Below are 10,278 nucleotides of genomic sequence, written 5' to 3' on the forward strand. Positions count from 1 at the left end.
TGGCAGACACCGGAATGTGAGTATGTAGTGTTTTTGTTTTTTTTACATTTACAATGGTAACCAGGGTAAACATCGGGTTACTAAGCGCGGCCCTGCGCTTAGTAACCCGATGTTTACCCTGGTTACCCGGGGACTTCTGCATCGTTGGTCGCTGGAGAGCTGTCTGTGTGACAGCTCTCCAGCGACCACACAACGACTTACCAACGATCACGGCCAGGTCGTATCGCTGGTCGTGATCGTTGGTAAATCGTTTAGTGTAACGGTACCCTAACATTCTATGATACATCATGCTCAGTAGCCAACAGCAGCATTGGCACTAATAATGCTTCTGTAGGACCTGGTAATCACTAGAGTTAAAAAATCTAATAGCACTCGGACCAGTATTCCTCTATGGGGCAGCTCCCATCACCGTTTTTTTCCTCGGCTGTATTATACGTGCGTGTGAAATTGCAGCATGCTGCGATTGTCACCGACACTTGGACGTGTCTTGGCTCACTCGCAGCCATATAAGCCTATGGGTGCAAGTGAGACAATGCACATCACCCGGATATCATCAAAGTGATGTGCGATATACTTTGTCCCCGGCAATTGAGGAGATTGAGAAATTAATTTCTCCACCTCCTCCACAGCTGTGCTCCGATCCTCTCTGTGCGAGATGCTCGGAGCACAGACGCATGACACTCGGCTTCAACGAATCCAGTTCAAACACAGATCTACAAAGCCATCCACAACATGTCCCCTCCCTATATCTCTGAACTAATCTCCCACTATCTTCCCTCACGTAATCCCCAATCCTCCCAAGACCTCCTACTCTCCTCCACACTTATTCGCTCCTCACCCAACTGCCTCCAAGATTTCTCCTGAATATCCCCCATCCTTTGGAATTCCACGCCTCAACACTTCCGATTATCCACCACCCTCAGATCCTTCAGACTGAACTTGAAAACCCATCTCTTCAGGAAAGCCTACAACCTGCAATAACCATTCTGCCGCCTCACCACCACACGAGCTGCCGCCTCACAACCACCGAGCTGCCGCCTCACCACCTCCAGAGCTGCCGCCTCACCACCACCCAAGCTGCCGCCTCACCACCACCCAAGCTGCCGCCTCACCACCAGAGCTGCCGCACCCCCGACCTTCTGTCTCTTCCCCCATTATCCCATGGAAAGTAAGTCCGCAAGGACAGAGTCCTCTCCCCTCTGTACCAGTCTGTCATTGTACATTTGTGTACTGTAAACGATAACCCTGTATGTAGCCCCTTTCTCATGTACAGCACCATGGAATTAATGGTGCTATATAAATAAATAATAATAATAATTAGCGTATCACATCCGATGCTCTCGCATCAGATGCCATATGCTAATGTGACGCTGGCCTTAGACAAATATAACAAAAGTAAACACAAAATTCAGTTTTTAAATAAAGGTCTTTATTATTAAGGGAAAAAGAAATACAAACCCGCAGTGCCCTGTGTGAGAGTGATTAACCCCTTCATGACCTTGGGATTTTTCGTTTTTCCGTGTTCGTTTTTCACTCCCCTCCTTCCCAGAGCCATAACTTTTTTATTTTTCCGTCAATTTGGCCATGTGAGGGCTTATTTTTTGCGGGACGAGTTGTACTTTTGAACGACATCATTGGTTTTAGCATGTCGTGTACTAGAAAGCGGGAAAAAAATTCCAAGTGCGGTGAAATTGCAAAAAAAGTGCAGTCCCACACTTGTTTTTTGTTTGGATTTTTTGGTAGCTTCACTAAATGCTAAAACTGACCTGCCTTTATGATTCTCCAGGTCATTATGAGTTCATAGACACCTAACATGACTAGGTTATTTTTTACCTAAGTGGTGAAAAAAATTTCCAAACTTTGCTAAAAAAAACAATTGCGCCATTTTCCGATACTCGTAGCGTCTCCATTTTTCATGATCTGGGGTCGGGTGAGGGCTTATTTTTTGCGTGCCGAGCTGACGTTTTTAATGATAGCATTTTGGTGCAGATACATTCTTTTGATTGCCCGTTATTGCATTTTAATGCAATGTCGCGGCGACCAAAAAACCGTAATTCTGGCGTTTCAAATTTTTTTCTCACTACGCCGTTTAGCGATCAGGTTAATGCTTTTTTTTTTTGATAGATCGGGCGATTCTGAACACGGCGATACCAAATATGTGTAGGTTTGATTTTTTTTTTTATTGATTTATTTTGATTGGGGCGAAAGGGGGGTGATTTAAACTTTTATGTTTTTCTTATTTTTTTCACATTTTTAAAAAATTTTTTTTTTTTTTACTTTTGCCATGCTTCAATAGCCTCCATGGGAGGCTAGAAGCAGGCACAGCACGATCGCTTCTGCTACATAGCAGCGATCTGCTGTTCGCTGTTATGTAGCAGAAAATCAGGTGTGCTGTGAGCGCCGACCACAGGGTGGCGCTCACAGCTGCCGGGGATCTGTAACCATAGAGGTCTCAAGGACCTCTATGGTTACAATGGACAAGCATCGCCGACCTCCGATCATGTGACGGGGGTCGGCGATGCGCTGATTTCCGGCCGCCCGGCCGGATGCGGTAGTTAAATGCCGCTGTCTGCGTTTGACAGCGGCATTTAACTAGTTAACCCCTTCATGACCCAGCCTATTTTGACCTTAATGACCTGGCCATTTTTTGCAATTCTGACCAGTGTCCCTTTATGAGGTAATAACTTAGGAACGCTTCAACGGATCCTAGCGATTCTGAGATTGTTTTCTCGTGACATATTGGGCTTCATGTTAGTGGTAAATTTAGGTCGATAATTTTTGCGTTTATTTGTGAAAAAATTGGAAATTTGGCAAAAATTTTGAAAATTTCGCAATTTTCAAATTTTGAATTTTTATTCTGTTAAATCAGAGAGTTATGTGACACAAAATAGTTAATAAATAACATTTCCCACATGTCTATTTTACATCAGCACAATTTTGGAAACAAATTTTTTTTTGCTAGGAAGTTATAAGGGTTAAAAGTTGACCAGCGATTTCTCATTTTTAAAACAAAATTTACAAAACCATTTTTTTTAGGGACCACCTCACATTTGAAGTCAGATTGAGGGGTCTACATGGCTGAAAATACCCAAAAGTGACACCATTCTAAAAACTGCACCCCTCAAGGTGCTCAAAACCACATTCAAGAAGTTTATTAACCCTTCAGGTGCTTTACAGCAGCAGAAGCAACATAGAAGGAAAAAATGAACATTTAACTTTTTAGTCACAAAAATGATCTTTTAGCACCAATTATTTTATTTTCCCAAGGGTAAAAAGAGAAACTGTACCATGAAAGTTGTTGTCCAATTTGTCCTGAGTACGCTGATACCCCACATGTGGGAGGGAACCACTGTTTTGGCGCATGGCAGGGCTCGGAAGGGAAGGAGCGCCATTTGACTTTTTGAATGAAAAATTTGCTCCAATCTTTAGTGGACACCATGTCGTGTTTGGAGAGCCTCCGTGTGCCTATACATTGGAGCACCCCCACAAGTGACCCCATTTTGGAAACTAGCCCCCCCAAGGAACTTATCTAGATGCATAGTGAGCACTTTGAACCCCAAGGTGCTTCACAAATTGATCCGTAAAAATGAAAAAGTAATTTTTTTTCACAAAAATTTTCATTTAGCCTCAATTTTTTTCATTTTCACATGGGCAACAGGATAAAATGGATCCTAAAATGTGTTGGGCAATTTCTCCTGAGTACACTGATACCTCATATGTGGGGGTAAACCACTGTTTGGGCGTACGGCAGAGCTCGGAAGGGAAGGAGCGCCATTTGACTTTTTGACATACATAGTGTACATCAGGTTGGTGTGTGTGTGTTGTAGTGTACGTCAGGTTGGTGTGTGTGGCGTATACTACACCACACACCAACCTGACGTACACCACACCACACACCAACCTGACATACACTACACCACACACCAACCTGATGTAGTGTCAGGTTGGTGAGTGTGGCGTAGTGTACATCAGGTTGGTGTGTAGTGTACATGTGGTGTAGTGTACGTCAGGTTGGTGCGTGTGTGTGTGTGTGTGGTGTATACTACACCACATACAACAACCTGACGTACACCACACACCAACCTGACATACACTACAACACACCACACACACCAACCTGACGTAGGGTCAGGCTGGTGTGTGTGGTGTAGTGTATGTCAGGTTGGTATGTGGTGTAGTGTACATCAGGTTGGTACGTGTGTGTGTGTGTGTGGTGTATACTACACCACACACCAACCTGACATACACTACACCACACACACCAACCTGACGTAGGGTCAGGTTGGGGTGTGTGGTGTAGTGTACGTCAGGTTGGTATGTGGTGTAGTGTACGTCAGGTTGGTGTGTGTGTGTGGTGTTGTGTATATCAGCCTGGTGTGGGTGAGTTCTGTAGTGGAATATCAGGATGTGGCTAGTCCACGGACGTGTGATGAATTCTGAAGCATTCATCCAAACACAGTCCAGGTTTGTCGGGACACGTTTCACATTGGAAACGAGTTTCCTTTCTTATCCCCCTTTTATAACATACCCGGCACCTTTTTCTTTTTCGCCCCTCACCGGGAAAATGTTGCCCTGGTACAATACGGGAACCTTGAGTTCCAGCAGTGCTGGGGCCCGCTCCTTCCTCGTCTCCAAACATCAGGGCCTTTATCACCGCCTCCTGGAACTGAAGGAAGGTGTTGTTGTTCTGACCTGCACATCGTGATAGCACGTATGCGTTATACAGTGCCATTTGTACGATGTGCACAGCCAGTTTTTTATACCACACCTTCGTTTTCCGCATGGCACTATAGGTCTGGAGGACTTGATCAGAAAGATCAACTCCCCCCATGTGTTTGTTGTACCCCAGCGCACAGTCCAGTTTGTGGACCTGTGCTGTGGTACCTCGAACGGTGGTGGCCGTGGTGCCGGGACCATGGATTGTGGTCAAGAAAAAGACGTCCCTTTTGTCTTTGAACTTGACCACAAGCATGTTGCCGCTACATTGGGCTCGGCTCTCACCCTTTGGGAGAGCCTGCTCAATTAGTGACAAAGGGAGACCCCTCTTGTTTCTGCGCACAGTGTCATGAATCCCAATGGCTAGGGGATAGCACAGGACAAGCAAGGTACAAATAAATTACGGACGAGCTCTAGGGTGATGGAAATCTTTTAAAGAAAGAAACAATTTACAATTGTTCCTGAAATTCAGGAAGGTAGATCTATCTCCAGAAAAGAACTCTGGAATAAGAATTCTAGGTTCAGACATGGGAGTGTGAACAACAAAATCCTGTATATTTTGAACTTTTGCCGCGAGATTACTCAGGCTGGAAGCCAAACTCTGGACATCCATGTTAAACAGCTAAGATCAGAGCCATTCAAGGGTTAAGAGGAGGTAAGAAGCAGCTAGACAGCAATTAAGGGCTAGGCAGCAAAACTCTGAAGGGAAAAAAAAAATAAAAAATTTCCCTTAAACACTTCTTTTTCTCCTGCTTCAGCCCAAACAATTAACACTTTGTGGGCCGGCTATACTGTCATGAATCCCAATGGCTAGGGGATAGCACAGGACAAGCAAGGTACAAATAAATAACGGACGAGCTCTAGGGTGATGGAACCTGGGCTGACCGCTGCCCTACGCCTGACAAACGCAACTAGAGATAGCCAGGGAGCGTGCCTACGTTGGTTCTAGATGCCACGCACCAGCCTAAGAGCTAACTAGTACTGCAGAGAAAATAAAGACCTCACTTGCCTCCAGAGGAATGAACCCCAAAAGGTATAGTTGCCCCCCACATGTATTGACGGTGAAATGAGAGGAAGGCACACACATAGAGATGATATATATAGGTTTAGCAAATTGAGGCCCGCTGTAAACTAGAAAGCAGAACGATACAAAAGGGGTCTGAGCGGTCAGCAAAAAACCCTAATCAAAAACCATCCTGAGATTACAAGAACCCATGTGCCAACTCATGGCACATGGGGAGAACCTCAGTCCACTAGAGCTACCAGCTAGCATAGAGACATAATAAGCAAGCTGGACTAAAAAACCAAACAACTGAAAATCAGCACTTAGCTTATCCTGAAAGATCTGGGAGCAGGTATGCAGGAACTAAACAGAGCACATCTGAATACATTGATAGCCGGCAAGGGAATGACAGAAAGGCCAGGTAAAATAGGAAACACCCAGCCTCTGATGGACAGGTGGAAACCAAAGGCCGCAACCCACCAAAGTCACCCAGTACCAGCAGTAACCACCAGAGGGAGCCCACAAACAGAATCCACAACAGTACCCCCCCCTTGAGGAGGGGTCACCGAACCCTCACGAGAACCCCCAGGGCGATCAGGGTGAGCTCTATGGAAGGCGCGGACCAAATCAGTCGCATGAACATCGGAGGCGACCACCCAAGAATTATCCTCCTGACCATAACCCTTCCACTTAACCAAATACTGGAGTTTGCGTCTGGAAACACGAGAATCCAAGATCTTCTCAACAACATACTCCAATTCTCCCTCCACCAGCACCGGAGCAGGAGGCTCAACAGAAGGAACAACGGGCACCTCATACCTCCGCAACAACGACCGATGGAACACATTATGAATAGCAAACGATGCTGGGAGATCCAAACGAAAAGATACAGGGTTAAGAATCTCCGAGATCCTATAAGGACCGATGAACCGAGGCTTGAACTTAGGAGAAGAGACCTTCATAGGGACAAAACGAGAAGACAACCACACCAAATCCCCAACAAGAAGTCGGGGACCCACGCGGCGACGGCGATTAGCAAACTGCTGAGTCTTCTCCTGAGATAACTTCAAATTGTCCACCACCTGATTCCAAATCTGATGTAGCCTGTCCACCACCACGTCCACTCCAGGACAATCCGAAGGCTCCACCTGACCAGAGGAAAAACGAGGATGAAACCCCGAATTACAAAAAAAAGGAGAGACCAACGTGGCCGAACTAGCCCGATTATTAAGAGCAAATTCGGCCAGTGGCAAAAAAGCAACCCAGTCATCTTGATCAGCAGAAACAAAACACCTCAAATAAGTTTCCAAGGTCTGATTAGTTCGCTCCGTCTGGCCATTCGTCTGAGGATGGAATGCAGACGAGAAAGACAAATCAATGCCCATCTTGGCACAAAACGTCCGCCAAAATCTAGACACAAACTGGGATCCCCTGTCAGAAACGATATTCTCCGGAATCCCATGCAAACGAACTACGTTCTGAAAAAATAAATGGACCAACTCAGAGGAGGAAGGCAACTTAGGCAAGGGCACCAAATGAACCATCTTAGAAAAGCGGTCACACACAACCCAGATAACGGACATTTTCTGTGAAACCGGGAGATCAGAAATAAAATCCATGGAAATGTGCGTCCAAGGCCTCTTCGGGATGGGCAAGGATAACAACAACCCACTGGCCCGAGAACAGCAAGGCTTAGCTCGAGCACACACTTCACAAGACTGCACAAAGGTACGCACATCCCTAGACAAGGAAGGCCACCAAAAAGACCTGGCCACCAGGTCTCTAGTACCAAATATTCCAGGATGACCAGCCAACACAGAAGAATGGACCTCGGAGATGACTCTATTGGTCCAATCATCCGGAACAAACAGTCTTTCTGGTGGACAACGATCCGGTTTATCCACCTGAAACTCCTGCAATGCACGTCGCAAGTCTGGGGATACGGCGGACAATATTACCCCATCCCTAAGGATACCAGTAGGCCCAGAGTCTCCAGGAGAGTCAGGCACAAAACTCCTGGAAAGAGCATCTGCCTTCACATTCTTTGAACCTGGCAGGTATGAAACCACGAAATTGAAACGAGAAAAAAACAACGACCAACGAGCCTGTCTAGGATTCAAACGCCTGGCAGACTCAAGGTAAATGAGATTCTTGTGATCAGTCAAGACCACCACACGATGTTGAGCACCCTCAAGCCAATGACGCCACTCCTCAAATGCCCACTTCATGGCCAAAAGCTCCCGATTACCCACATCATAATTGCGCTCGGCGGGCGAGAATTTTCTAGAGAAGAATGCACATGGCTTCATCACCGAGCCATTAGAACTTCTCTGTGACAAAACCGCCCCCGCTCCAATCTCGGAAGCATCAACCTCAACCTGAAAAGGAAGTGAAACATCTGGTTGACACAACACAGGAGCAGAAGAAAACCGGCGCTTAAGTTCCTGAAAGGCCTCCACGGCCGCAGGAGACCAGTTAGCAACATCAGCACCCCTTTTAGTCAAATCAGTCAAAGGTTTAACAATACTGGAAAAATTAGCAATGAACCGATGATAAAAATTAGCAAACCCCAAGAACTTCTGAAGGCTCTTAACAGATGTAGGTTGTGTCCAGTCACAAATCGCCTGAACCTTGACGGGATCCATCTCAATAGTAGAAGGAGAAAAAATGTACCCCAAAAAAGAAATCTTCTGGACTCCGAAGAGACACTTTGAGCCCTTCACAAACAGAGAATTGGCCCGCAGAACCTGAAACACCTTCCTGACCTGTAGAACATGAGACTCCCAGTCATCAGAAAACACCAAAATATCATCCAAATACACAATCATAAACTTATCCAGATATTCACGGAAAATATTGTGCATAAAGGACTGAAAGACTGACGGAGCATTGGAGAGCCCAAAAGGCATTACCAAATACTCAAAATGGCCCTCAGGCGTATTAAATGCGGTTTTCCACTCATCACCCTGTTTTATCCGCACCAGATTATACGCACCGCGAAGATCTATCTTAGTGAACCACCTAGCCCCCTTAATGCGAGCAAACAAATCAGTCAATAATGGCAATGGATACTGATATTTAACTGTAATCTTATTCAGAAGGCGATAATCTATACAAGGCCTCAGGGAACCGTCCTTTTTTGCCACGAAAAAAAAACCTGCTCCCAGAGGGGACGAATATGGACGAATATGTCCCTTTTCCAAGGACTCCTTAATATAATTCCGCATAGCAGTATGCTCTGGCAGTGACAGATTAAATAAACGACCCTTAGGGAACTTACTGCCAGGAATCAATTCTATAGCACAGTCACACACTCTATGAGGAGGGAGCGAATTGAGCTTAGGCTCCTCAAAAACATCCCTATAGTCAGACAAAAACGCAGGGATCTCAGAAGGAGTAGATGAAGCGATTGAAATCGGAGGTGCATGATCATGAACCCCCTGACATCCCCAGCTTAACACAGACATTGTTTTCCAATCCAGGACAGGATTATGAGTTTGTAACCATGGCAGACCAAGCACTACTACATCATGTAAATTATACAGTACAAGGAAGCGAATCACCTCCTGATGAACGGGAGTCATGCGCATGGTCACTTGTGTCCAATACTGCGGTTTATTCATAGCCAATGGTGTAGAGTCAATTCCCTTCAGAGGAATAGGAACTTCCAGAGGCTCCAGACTAAAACCGCAGCGTTTAGCAAATGACCAATCCATAAGACTCAGGGCAGCGCCCGAATCCACATAGGCATCGACGGAAATGGAAGACAGTGAAAAAATCAGAGTCACAGACAAAATGAACTTAGGCTGCAGAGTACCAATGGCAAAAGATTTATCAACCCTTTTTGTGCGTTTATAACATGAGCTGAATCACCACAATAAAAACACAATCCATTTTTCCGCCTATAATTTTGCCGTTCACTTCTGGACTGAATTCTATCACATTGCATAGTCTCAGGTGCCTGTTCAGAAGACACCGCCAACTGGTGCACGGGTTTGCGCTCCCGTAAACGCCGATCAATCTGAATGGCCATAGCCATAGACTCATTCAGACCTGTAGGCGTAGGGAACCCCACCATAATATCCTTAATGGCCTCAGAAAGACCATTTCTGAAGTTTGCAGCCAGGGCACACTCATTCCACTGAGTAAGCACCGACCATTTCTGAAATTTTTGACAATATATTTCCGCTTCATCATGCCCCTGAGAGAGGGCTAACAAAGCCTTTTCAGCCTGAATCTCCAGGTTAGGTTCCTCATAGAGCAATCCCAATGCCAGAAAAAACGCATCCACACTGAGCAATGCAGGATCCCCTGGTGCCAATGCAAATGCCCAATTCTGAGGGTCGCCCCGCAGGAAAGATATTACAATCCTGACCTGTTGAGCAGGGTCTCCAGAGGAGCGAGTTTTTAAAGAAAGAAACAATTTACAATTGTTCCTGAAATTCAGGAAGGTAGATCTATCTCCAGAAAAGAACTCTGGAATAAGAATTCTAGGTTCAGACATGGGAGTGTGAACAACAAAATCCTGTATATTTTGAACTTTTGCCGCGAGATTACTC

Source organism: Ranitomeya variabilis, chromosome 5, assembly GCF_051348905.1.
Source record: "Ranitomeya variabilis isolate aRanVar5 chromosome 5, aRanVar5.hap1, whole genome shotgun sequence".
NCBI classification, from domain to species: domain Eukaryota; kingdom Metazoa; phylum Chordata; class Amphibia; order Anura; family Dendrobatidae; genus Ranitomeya; species Ranitomeya variabilis.